This window comes from Cryptomeria japonica, chromosome 6 (genome assembly GCF_030272615.1).
Source record: "Cryptomeria japonica chromosome 6, Sugi_1.0, whole genome shotgun sequence".
NCBI classification, from domain to species: domain Eukaryota; kingdom Viridiplantae; phylum Streptophyta; class Pinopsida; order Cupressales; family Cupressaceae; genus Cryptomeria; species Cryptomeria japonica.
This window is the reverse complement of record NC_081410.1, coordinates 193,562,366-193,572,164: the sequence shown is the minus strand read 5'-3', so window position 1 is coordinate 193,572,164 and position 9,799 is coordinate 193,562,366.

The window sequence follows — 9,799 nt, the reverse complement described above, 5'->3', positions numbered from 1 at the left end:
CAAGAAATATGCCCTAAAAGGCATTTTGTATCTCCACACTCTATAAGATGCATTGGAGGAATTAAAAATTCTCCAAAAACGGATATTATGGGGATTAGAAGAATAAAAAGGAATTAAAAATTCCTTGGGAGAGGGAAATGCCTAGAGGAATGTGAGATTTCGAAAATCTTACATTCATCTAGAAAAAGAGCATTTAAAGCTAGTGGCTGGATAAAAGGACAAAGAGTTGACTTTGTGGCTAATCATGATGATTAGCCATTAACAGCTCATTAAGAGGGAAATTAGAGGAAATGTTAGGTGGGATTTATATTTGTAGGAGAATTTGACTAGGAGAGAGAATGAGTGGAGGGAATAAAAAAATTAGAAAAATAATGTTAAGTGAGTTTAGGGAGTTTCTAGAAGAATTTATTAGGTTAATGATGAATTAAGAAGATGATTTGTAGGAATCATGTAGGTTAACTAATTAATTGAAATTAATTAGTTAAGAGGAAGATTTGTGAGGATTTGACTTTTTAGAAGAATAAAAAAGGGATTGATTTATTAAATAAATCAATCTTATGCTATAGTGACAATATTAATTATATTTAATTAATATTGAGAAGAATTTTAATTAACATAATTAATTAATTAATTATGTGAGGAATTAAAAATAATTAAAATAGTTATTTTTAAGTGTCTACAATGTCCTCCTCCGACATCGGTCTCAAGGACAAGTAATTGTCCAACTTCTGTACCCATGCTCTGGCAGTACTCTTAGCACTTCCATCAAAGTGTGCTAAGGTCACTCTTCCAAGAACTTGCTGGAAATCTCTTGGGGCATTAGACTTGTAGTCATTCCTCCTTCCTCTTTTCATTTTCTGATTCATGAATTGATCCAGAGTTAGGATATCTTAGATCTCATCGGGAAGGGAAGCATACTCCATGTAGCTATTTCTTATCTCATCAGCTGTGGGTATCTTTGTTTCAGCTTGTTGTACTTCTTTTGGCAAAAAGACAGGTTGTAAAGGCCTTGGGGCTGAACCTCCATTGTTACTCCTGTTGTTACTCCCATTTCTATTGCCTACAGGAGTGTTAGAAGTGTTGGCTTCCGGTCCATTGTTGGGCTGATTAGGGACCCCAACAACATTCTGGTTGAGCTTTGCCAACAGTAAATACATCATGTCCATTATGGCATTGAATTGCATCTCTTCCTTCTTGTCGGGTGCCTCATTTGTTTCTGTAGTCTTATCTGCCATTGAATCCACTGAATCTGAAGTATCAATATCCTTTCCTCTGTTTCTCAGTACTTCTGAGAAAGTATCCTCTTCCGGCACTATGGGAACCTGAAACTGTTGTCTCTTCTGCTCTCTGTTGTAGTATCTGATGTCTCTGTCACTCATGGAGACTTTTGAACCCACTGACTCTCACAGGTTGGCAGGAAAACCAGCTCTGATACCAATATAATATTCCACTAATTTTTTTTAAATTTTTAGACCAATAACAATTCATCCACAACAAATAACCCATTAAGGTTAGAGGAATAAACCAAACAACTGAAAGGGAACCCTTCCACCCTTTGTTCACTGAGAGCCCAAACTGGGAGGTTGAGAGCATACGGTGTTTCGGGGATCATTAGCAATAATAATCAAATTGAAAATTACAATGCATGGGTGGCAAGCCAGCCCCTTCTGCTTATCCAGAAGGATAGAAACCAAAGCTCTTGGCAGTAAACCGACCAAGGGAAAATTACAATAAACTGAAGTTCAATCACTCAACCACGTATTTCAATGGGAGGACATTACATTAAACTATCACTCTACTGCATATTTCAGCGAGAGGACCATTGTATTGAACTTATCACTCGACCACTTATTCAGCGGGAGGACAGAATACAAAAACTGAATTACAAAACTTAAAAGGCGACAAGCCAGCCTCTTCCACTTATGCAGTGGGAATTACAAATAAAAACAGAAAGAAGGGATGATCAGTACTACTGAAACAACCTTATAATATTGAGATGAGATGAGGAGAATAATTGCAGATTTCTACAACAAGACTGTAATTTTCTATTACACTGATTTGTAGGCTAAAAGTACAGTTTCAACAGCGCATGGAAACATCAAAACACTCATAACTCACTCAATTTTTACCCGAATTGATTCAAATCAATCCCAATCCCACCGTACATCAAATGCAATGACAACCAATCAAAGCCACATCCCAAACAAACCCATTTTTATTTTGCACGCATCCCAATGCAACACAGAAAACCCACACCTAGCCTAGGAATTTCGATTTCATCTATTAAATTCATTACTTAGTTTAAAATGCTAAAAACTCACACATTGTATCGCCATGGCATGGAAGGAAGGATGAGTTGGCACCCAAATGGATGGAGTCACCTGGTTAAGAGATATGAGCAAATTTCACTTTCAGCAGTCTCGCGACCAACAACCAGAAACAATCAAATCCAACATCAATCACTCCATAATCTGCAACTCATTAACCAATCTGCAATGGGAACACAAGGGCACAGCTAGGTACTGTATTGCAAGTATGAAACTGAGACTCAGCTAGGAAGCCAACTTCGAAGTTAGATGTTCAATAGCCAAACCGACAACAGAACGATGTAATTTTCAAAGATGGTGCAAATGGGAGCCCAAGCCTCATATTTATAACTTCACTCTTCAAATTCAAATGCCAATCCTCCGAATTCCACGCCTTGCATTTGAATTTCATTCCACTACATGTGGACCCAAGTGTAGTGCCACTTTCTCCTAAGTCAAAACTCAAGCCCAAAAAGGGGGAGGACCCACGTTAAACACTTAGGCAAATAATGGAGATGCAATGTGAAATAATAATCTTCTAAAATATTTCTACATCCCATAGTACACCTGAATTTCGCCAAAACTTAGGATAAAATAAGCATTAATCCCAAATTTAATAAGCTAGTAGCCAATAAACAGATTAATTAAATATTAACCTTAGGATAAGGAAATAATATTTAATTATGTTCGCAAATGACTCCCATACTGATTATTATCACAACCAGGATGGAACTGAGCCCGGACTACCACAAAACTGCTGCAAAATCAGAACCCTGTCTACTGCCAAAAATAGAATTGTGCCACACAGTCACTTACTAAAAATAGTAAGTCAAGAACTAATGCTCAGAAAAGCATGATCATCGCGTCTAGAGGCAAAACATGGAGAGCTCAGTAGGACAGTAACACTAGAATGGTCATTCCCTGACTTACTAAAAATAGTAAGTCCTTGTTTCATCAATGCTAGACCCTCATTCTTAATTCCACCTAGCCTACAGGTCTCAGGAATAGGCTAATGGACCACTGAAAAAGCATCAATGAGAAGGGGACATTACACCATTCCAAATAGATAAACTTGTTTTTTAAAGGGAGGGCGAGAGGAATGGAGGACCAGGTTTTGAATCGTCATTGTATGCACTTGTTTGTCTCATGTGAGGAGAGGGAAAGAAATGAGAGTTGTTGGCAGAGTTGGTGAGAAGCAATGACTCTACTACACACTATTGCAACAAGGTTGATGCCACAACTTTTGAGTGGTGAATTCTCTATTGTTTGTTTTCTTCACCACTATTAGATCACTATGTCCTTTTGCCACAATCCAATAGCTAATTTTTTTCTTTCTTAGTTTTATAGCTCTGGGTACTCCTTTATTTTTCATTTGTTGGCAGCTTAAAGTAACATTATGTCTGCATTTGGGTTGAGGGGAGTGTGTAATATATATTATTGTAGACGTATAAAAATGACCATATTCCCAAATGAATATTTTATGTTCATTCCTCTATTTAATTAAGTAAATTATTAAATTTATTTAGTTAAATTCACTAAAACCTTTTGCATCATTTAATTGAATAAATCATTTTATTTAATTAAATCCCTTTCTCTCTACTTTTAACTAAATTTACATTTAATTAAATAGTTTACCCCAAATTGAATAAATCTAATTTATTCAAATTCCCAAATGGCAACCAAATTGAAATAAATTAATTTTATTTTAATTAAATTCTATTTTCCCCACCCACTTGCCTTTTCCTACATCTCCCACTTGCCTTCTAAACCCCCTTCCTAAATTCTTCTAGATTCTTCTAATCCTAATCAATTAACCCAAACCCATTCATTATCCCCTTTCCCTAAATTTGAGGAGGTCACTTCTCAAATTTGGAGTAAAGTCTTCAAAATATATTAAAGCCTTTATCCAATCAATGCCCCCAAATTTGGAAGGACTCTTACAAATTTGTCCCCAAAGTCTTCAAACCATTAATGGCTAACTAACCCTTAGTGGCATGGTTTGAGACTTTTTGCCTAACTTAACCTCCATCTAACCCAAGGGTCTCATCAAGCATTTATTGCTTTGACCATGGTTATTCCTTTAACCCTTGCACAAGAGTTTATCATTTGGGTAAAAGCTTTATCCAATGGATAACCTTAACCTAACCTTAACCCTTACCTCCTAGGGTAACCATGAGGTCTTCTCAAGCATTTAATGCTTCTTACCTCTCCTCTCAACCAAACTTATGTTGACAATTGTCACCATTTTATTGGTGAAAATTGAAAACATGGATTGACAATTTCAATCTTGACCCTTGATTAACTCTTTCAATCCTGGCCATCCATTGCCCCATTTTCACTATAAATAGAGCTCTCCTTCCTCCATTTTGAGGATCCATGAATCTAAGAAATCTATTATCTAATATCCATGCAAGCTTTTAGTATCTCATTTATGCTCAATTTTAGCACATCTAGCTTCTCTTTGTTATAGGAATAAATCTAATAAGCATTTTAGACTATTTCCTTTATCATTAGCTTAAATCATATAACTAGTATATCATGTTAGGATATTATTACTACTAATCTTGTCATCTTATAATCTAGTTTATTGCATTTTGTAGAATCATGCATATATAAGATGCATTCATGTTAAAATCAATCAAAAGCATCCCTCGTTCTTGCATTTGTCATCCCTAAACCACTTTGCTCAATGATCTAAGAGCAAAGGCATTGGTTTGAGGGACCTTGTGAGATAGAGAACCATGGAACCAACCTTGGGAAGTTGAGTCATCCTTCGTGACTCCATAACTTGCACCAAGAAGTCCTGTGGGTGTGTGGACAAGTCTCTTTGGACTTTATTTTTCACATTTTGAGTTTCATTGACCCACTTTTCCAACATACAATTATATTAAATTTATATATGTATCATATCATATCATATCATATCATATCATGCCATGTATCATGTCATGTCATGTCATGCATCATATCATAATTATTATTTTTTGCATAAAACATTTATTTGTTATTTAGCTTAAAATTTGGATATCCGTTTCAAGTTGATATACATTTTTCTTTGGTTCTTACCATGGTAAAATGTACTATCTACCAAACCCAATTAAAAAGTCAAATTGACATTTTGCATTTTTTGGTAACTTAGAATGCTTTTTTTCTTATTGCCACTCTTTGGACCCTCATGATTCCACATTTACTTATGGAAATAGTTATAAATGCGAGATGGGTTGATTGCAAAGGGATGCTCCTAAGTTGAGGAGATTGATTATGTTGATATTTTCCCCTCAACTAAAAATGGATGTGGTAGCATCATTATTTTCCAAATATATGTATAGAAAGACTTTCAAATCAGCCAAGGTGGTCCTAGATATTCATATATATAGGGGAAAAAGTGCAAGGAGGACAAGAAGCAAGACAAATCTAGATCCAAATATTATGGGAGATCCAAATCTCCTAATAATTTCAAAGAAATTTTTTGGAACCATGACACAAGTGGTTAGTTCTAAAGAGACTACAAGGAGGATATAAAAGAAAAATAAATTCTAATGATGAGTCCAAGCAGTCCTCCTAGAATAATTGTGATGTATTTGTAATGACTAGGTTAGCTACAAATACATCAGATGGCTGAAGGATGATTAATTCTAATGCATATTTTCAAATGATTTCACATAAAATGAAGAACATGATGGTGAGAAGATGCACCTTGGAGATGATTTTCATAGAAATATTTTTGGTTATGGAAGATTCTTGATTAGATTCTTTTATGGATTAATGAAGAAGAGAAATAATGTACTTAAGATCCTTGATTTGGAAAAAAACCCCTTTTTGTATGTAAATTGAATGATATGGTAATATAGGTGGTTTTCCCAAGTGGATGGTGCAAGATGGTTACAAGGTCTATGCTAATTTTAAAGAGTATTTGGATAGGAAATTTATTTAGTTGGCTTTGTGCATATTTTAGTACAATCTTCTATTCTTATAGTTAAGAAAAATACAAAATCTCCACGTTCACCATTAGAAGCAACGCCAAAGAGAAGTAGTGCATTAACTTCTAATACTCATTCTTTTTAAGCACCTAAGAGTTCTTGTTCTTTTGTAACTAAGCTTCTTATAGAGAAAAATCCTTTATCACACTAGATCTAGGATGGATCATATTAGTGAGAAGGATCTAAGGACCTTATAAAATAAAAACCTTGTTGAGGGGATATATGATTCCAACTTTGCATTTGATTTTTTTTAAACATTATGTTTATGAAAAAAAAATTTTATTCTAATTCTACTTCTCATAAAATTTTTGAGGTATTGGACTTGATACATTCTTATGTTTTTAATTATAATAAGGTTCTTTCAATTTTGAAATTTATTTACTATGTGTCATTCATTGATAATTATAACAAAATGATAGATGGATATATTTATTTCTAGGAGAAGATTTGAAGCCTTCAATTAGTTAAAAGAGTTTAAAGCTTTTGTAGAGAATTAGACTAGTAAAAATATTAAGATTTTGAAGACTAATGGCAAAGGCAAGCTTTGTTCAATAGATTTTGAAAAGTTATTCAAGGATCATGGAATAGAAAAATTTAAGACAATTGTGTACACCACTCAACAAAATAGAGTTATAGAAAGAATGAATATGACCATTGATGGTAGTGGCTAGGAATATGCTTAGTGGGGCCCGATTAGAATATTTTTTAGATCTAGAGTAGTTGAACTATGTCTTATTACTTGACAATAAAGTCTCATACACCAACTTTTGTTGATAATACACCTAGAGAGGTGTGGTCAAGAAAAAAAACTTGATTGAGAAATCTTAGGATTTTTTTTCGGTTTGAGGCATATGCTTATATTCCTAAGGAGAAGTAGTCAAGGAGGGTAAAGAGGTCAAACTTAAAGAAAAAGGCTATAAAATGTATCTTCCTTAATTATGGTATTAGTGTAAAATGATACAACACTTTGAATCCTATGACCAAGAGATTTGTATATAGTGTAGAAGCGTTATTTTTAGAAAACTTAAGCCTTCTTCCACTATTTTACAACTAGAAAAATATGAAAAGTAAGTGTCATTTAACTACCCCAATGATCAAGAAAGTAAAACAAAAAGAACACACATAATTTGAAAAGAACTCAAATGATTAGAGAGTTCCAAAGAAGAACTAGCTTGTATTCACATCAATCACCGAGGAGATCTACTTGTCAAAGACAACAACCAAAAAAAAATATACTTCTTTTGATTATAAGAATTTTTTATTGATTACTAAAATAGATGAGCATAAGACTATAAAGGAGGCTAGGTATGAATGATGAGTGAGTCTTAAAATGTGGCCATAAATGAGAAAAGGGTTACATTGAACTAAAATGACACTTGGGACCTAGTATACGTGTCTAATGGGATGTAAATCCATTCGATGAAAATCTCCAGGAAGAAACTCAGAACTCGGTGGAGACTTTTCCCTTGTCTTGTCGAGCCCCGAGTTGTGCCATGCAAGACTGAAAGCTTGATCCTCAGCGAAAATCTCATTTCTAGCTAGGCGAGAGCCCGAGAGGGATGGCTACAAAAGTAATGTGTAGATGCCACTCAGGACTCGTTGGAAGCATCTTCTTCACCTCAATGATCCCCGAATATGGACAGAATGCGCTATGGGTTGATCAAACGGAGTCTGATGTGTCAACTCGACACTCGGCAAAACACATGAAATGGTCTAGACGAGTTCCGAGAAAAGGATGGAATCGTTAGGGATGTATGGCCCGGATACAAAGAAAGCACAAAGGAATGACATGTGTCAAGATCAAATGTCAAGTCGAATTGCTACAGGCAGTCGTAGATGTTGCATAAATCAATAGATAAGATTGAAAAGATTGATACGAGGGAAATCAAAGTCCATGGAACTAAGAAACGTGAATTTTATGATCAAAAGACAAGAGAATCATGGCAAAATTGCCTGTGCAGGATTAGCTCTAGATGGGTAATCAGAAATCCCTATATGTAGCAAGACCAAGGGATTTAAAGTGGCGGCGAAAGAGGCTGAATGGGTACAGGTGGCAGAAATTTTCAAAAGAATAATTGAATTAGCGGTTGGAAGGTTAACAAAAAGCTTTAGTTTTCCCAAAAGGCATAAGCAAAAAGGACTGCTTGCACGCGTAGTCAGGCTATTTTTAGAGCTTGAGGGTTGTTAAATTAATAATCAGTGCATTGGTCAAGCACAATTTTAAAAGTAACCTTCTGTGTTTGTTTGGGAGAAATCTTAGAAATGAAGCAATCATATGCAGAGGAGGACTGTGTGTGCAGAGGAGGACTGTGTGTTCTTAAGATGTAAATTTTATGATACTGGATGGGGATTTTCTCAATAGACTGTTTTTGTAGTCAAAGGGGTATTGAAAATACGATGGGTAGCCAAAGGGGCATTGAAAGGCCCTTTTAGTTGCAAGGATTCTTTCAAGAGATACTCATAATTGCCCTTGCAACATTAAGCGACTAAGAGGCAGGGGGAGAAGTAAATGAAAGGATGGATGGTGGATGGTTCAGATGCAGAACTTGTCTTTCAGGATGAGTGCTGGAGCTGCAACCCCTCCTTTGATTACAACCTTTCTCTTTGAGTTCCTCTTTGGACACTTGAATGGCTTCCAGTCTAGAACAGTGAGATCTTCCTCTAGCTTGGGGATGCTCCACTTCTTTTGTCGTGAAACTCCCTTCAAGATTGTGGAGTTCATCTTTTAGGTAACATGGTGTGGAACTTGCCTCCTCTCAGACATCTGGAATGCGATGGTGGCATGACTCAAAGAAGTTGGACTTCAATGGTGTTTTATTCTTTATCTAGGCAGTTTTTAGTAAACAAATCTAGTTTTGTCATATTCTAGATTTGAAATAGTGTCTCTTTCCTGCATATAATTTGAAATGTGTCAAATGAAAAAGTAGTCATTTGTAAGCAGCCTGAAGCTTGTCGCATTCTTTATTGTTATAAAGGAATTCCAGGGATGTAGAAAGGGGATTCTGGTGACCTGTTTCCCTTAAGAATATCATTAGAATTAATGTTAGGGTTTGATTCAGGGAGATTGTTGAAAACAAGGAGAATGTAAATTTCTTAAAGGGCAATACAAATTAGTCTATGATTTATCATGAAAAGTTCTATGGAAATTGTTTCTATTGTATACTTCTTATTTTATATGAATAGCAAATGCCAAGGGTTTTGTTATTTGTAGGTTTTCTTCAAGGAAGAAATTAAAACCCTTCATTCATGCTATAGTAATTTTAGAAGTGTCTATTAGATTAATTAAAGAATGATTTTTGTATCAATGAAAGGGGTTGTACTGGTGTAAGGCATCAATGTTATTTTAGCCCACTAATGTTAACACGTTGTTGTTAGATGTTTGCATTTTAATGAATTCTCGACTCTATATCATGGATTGGGTACTGGTTGGTCAAGATTTCAAGACTAGACTCAAAGAATATTTCATAACATTAAGTTCATTATCTCTCTCCTTTTCTTTCTTTTTGTTCAAGT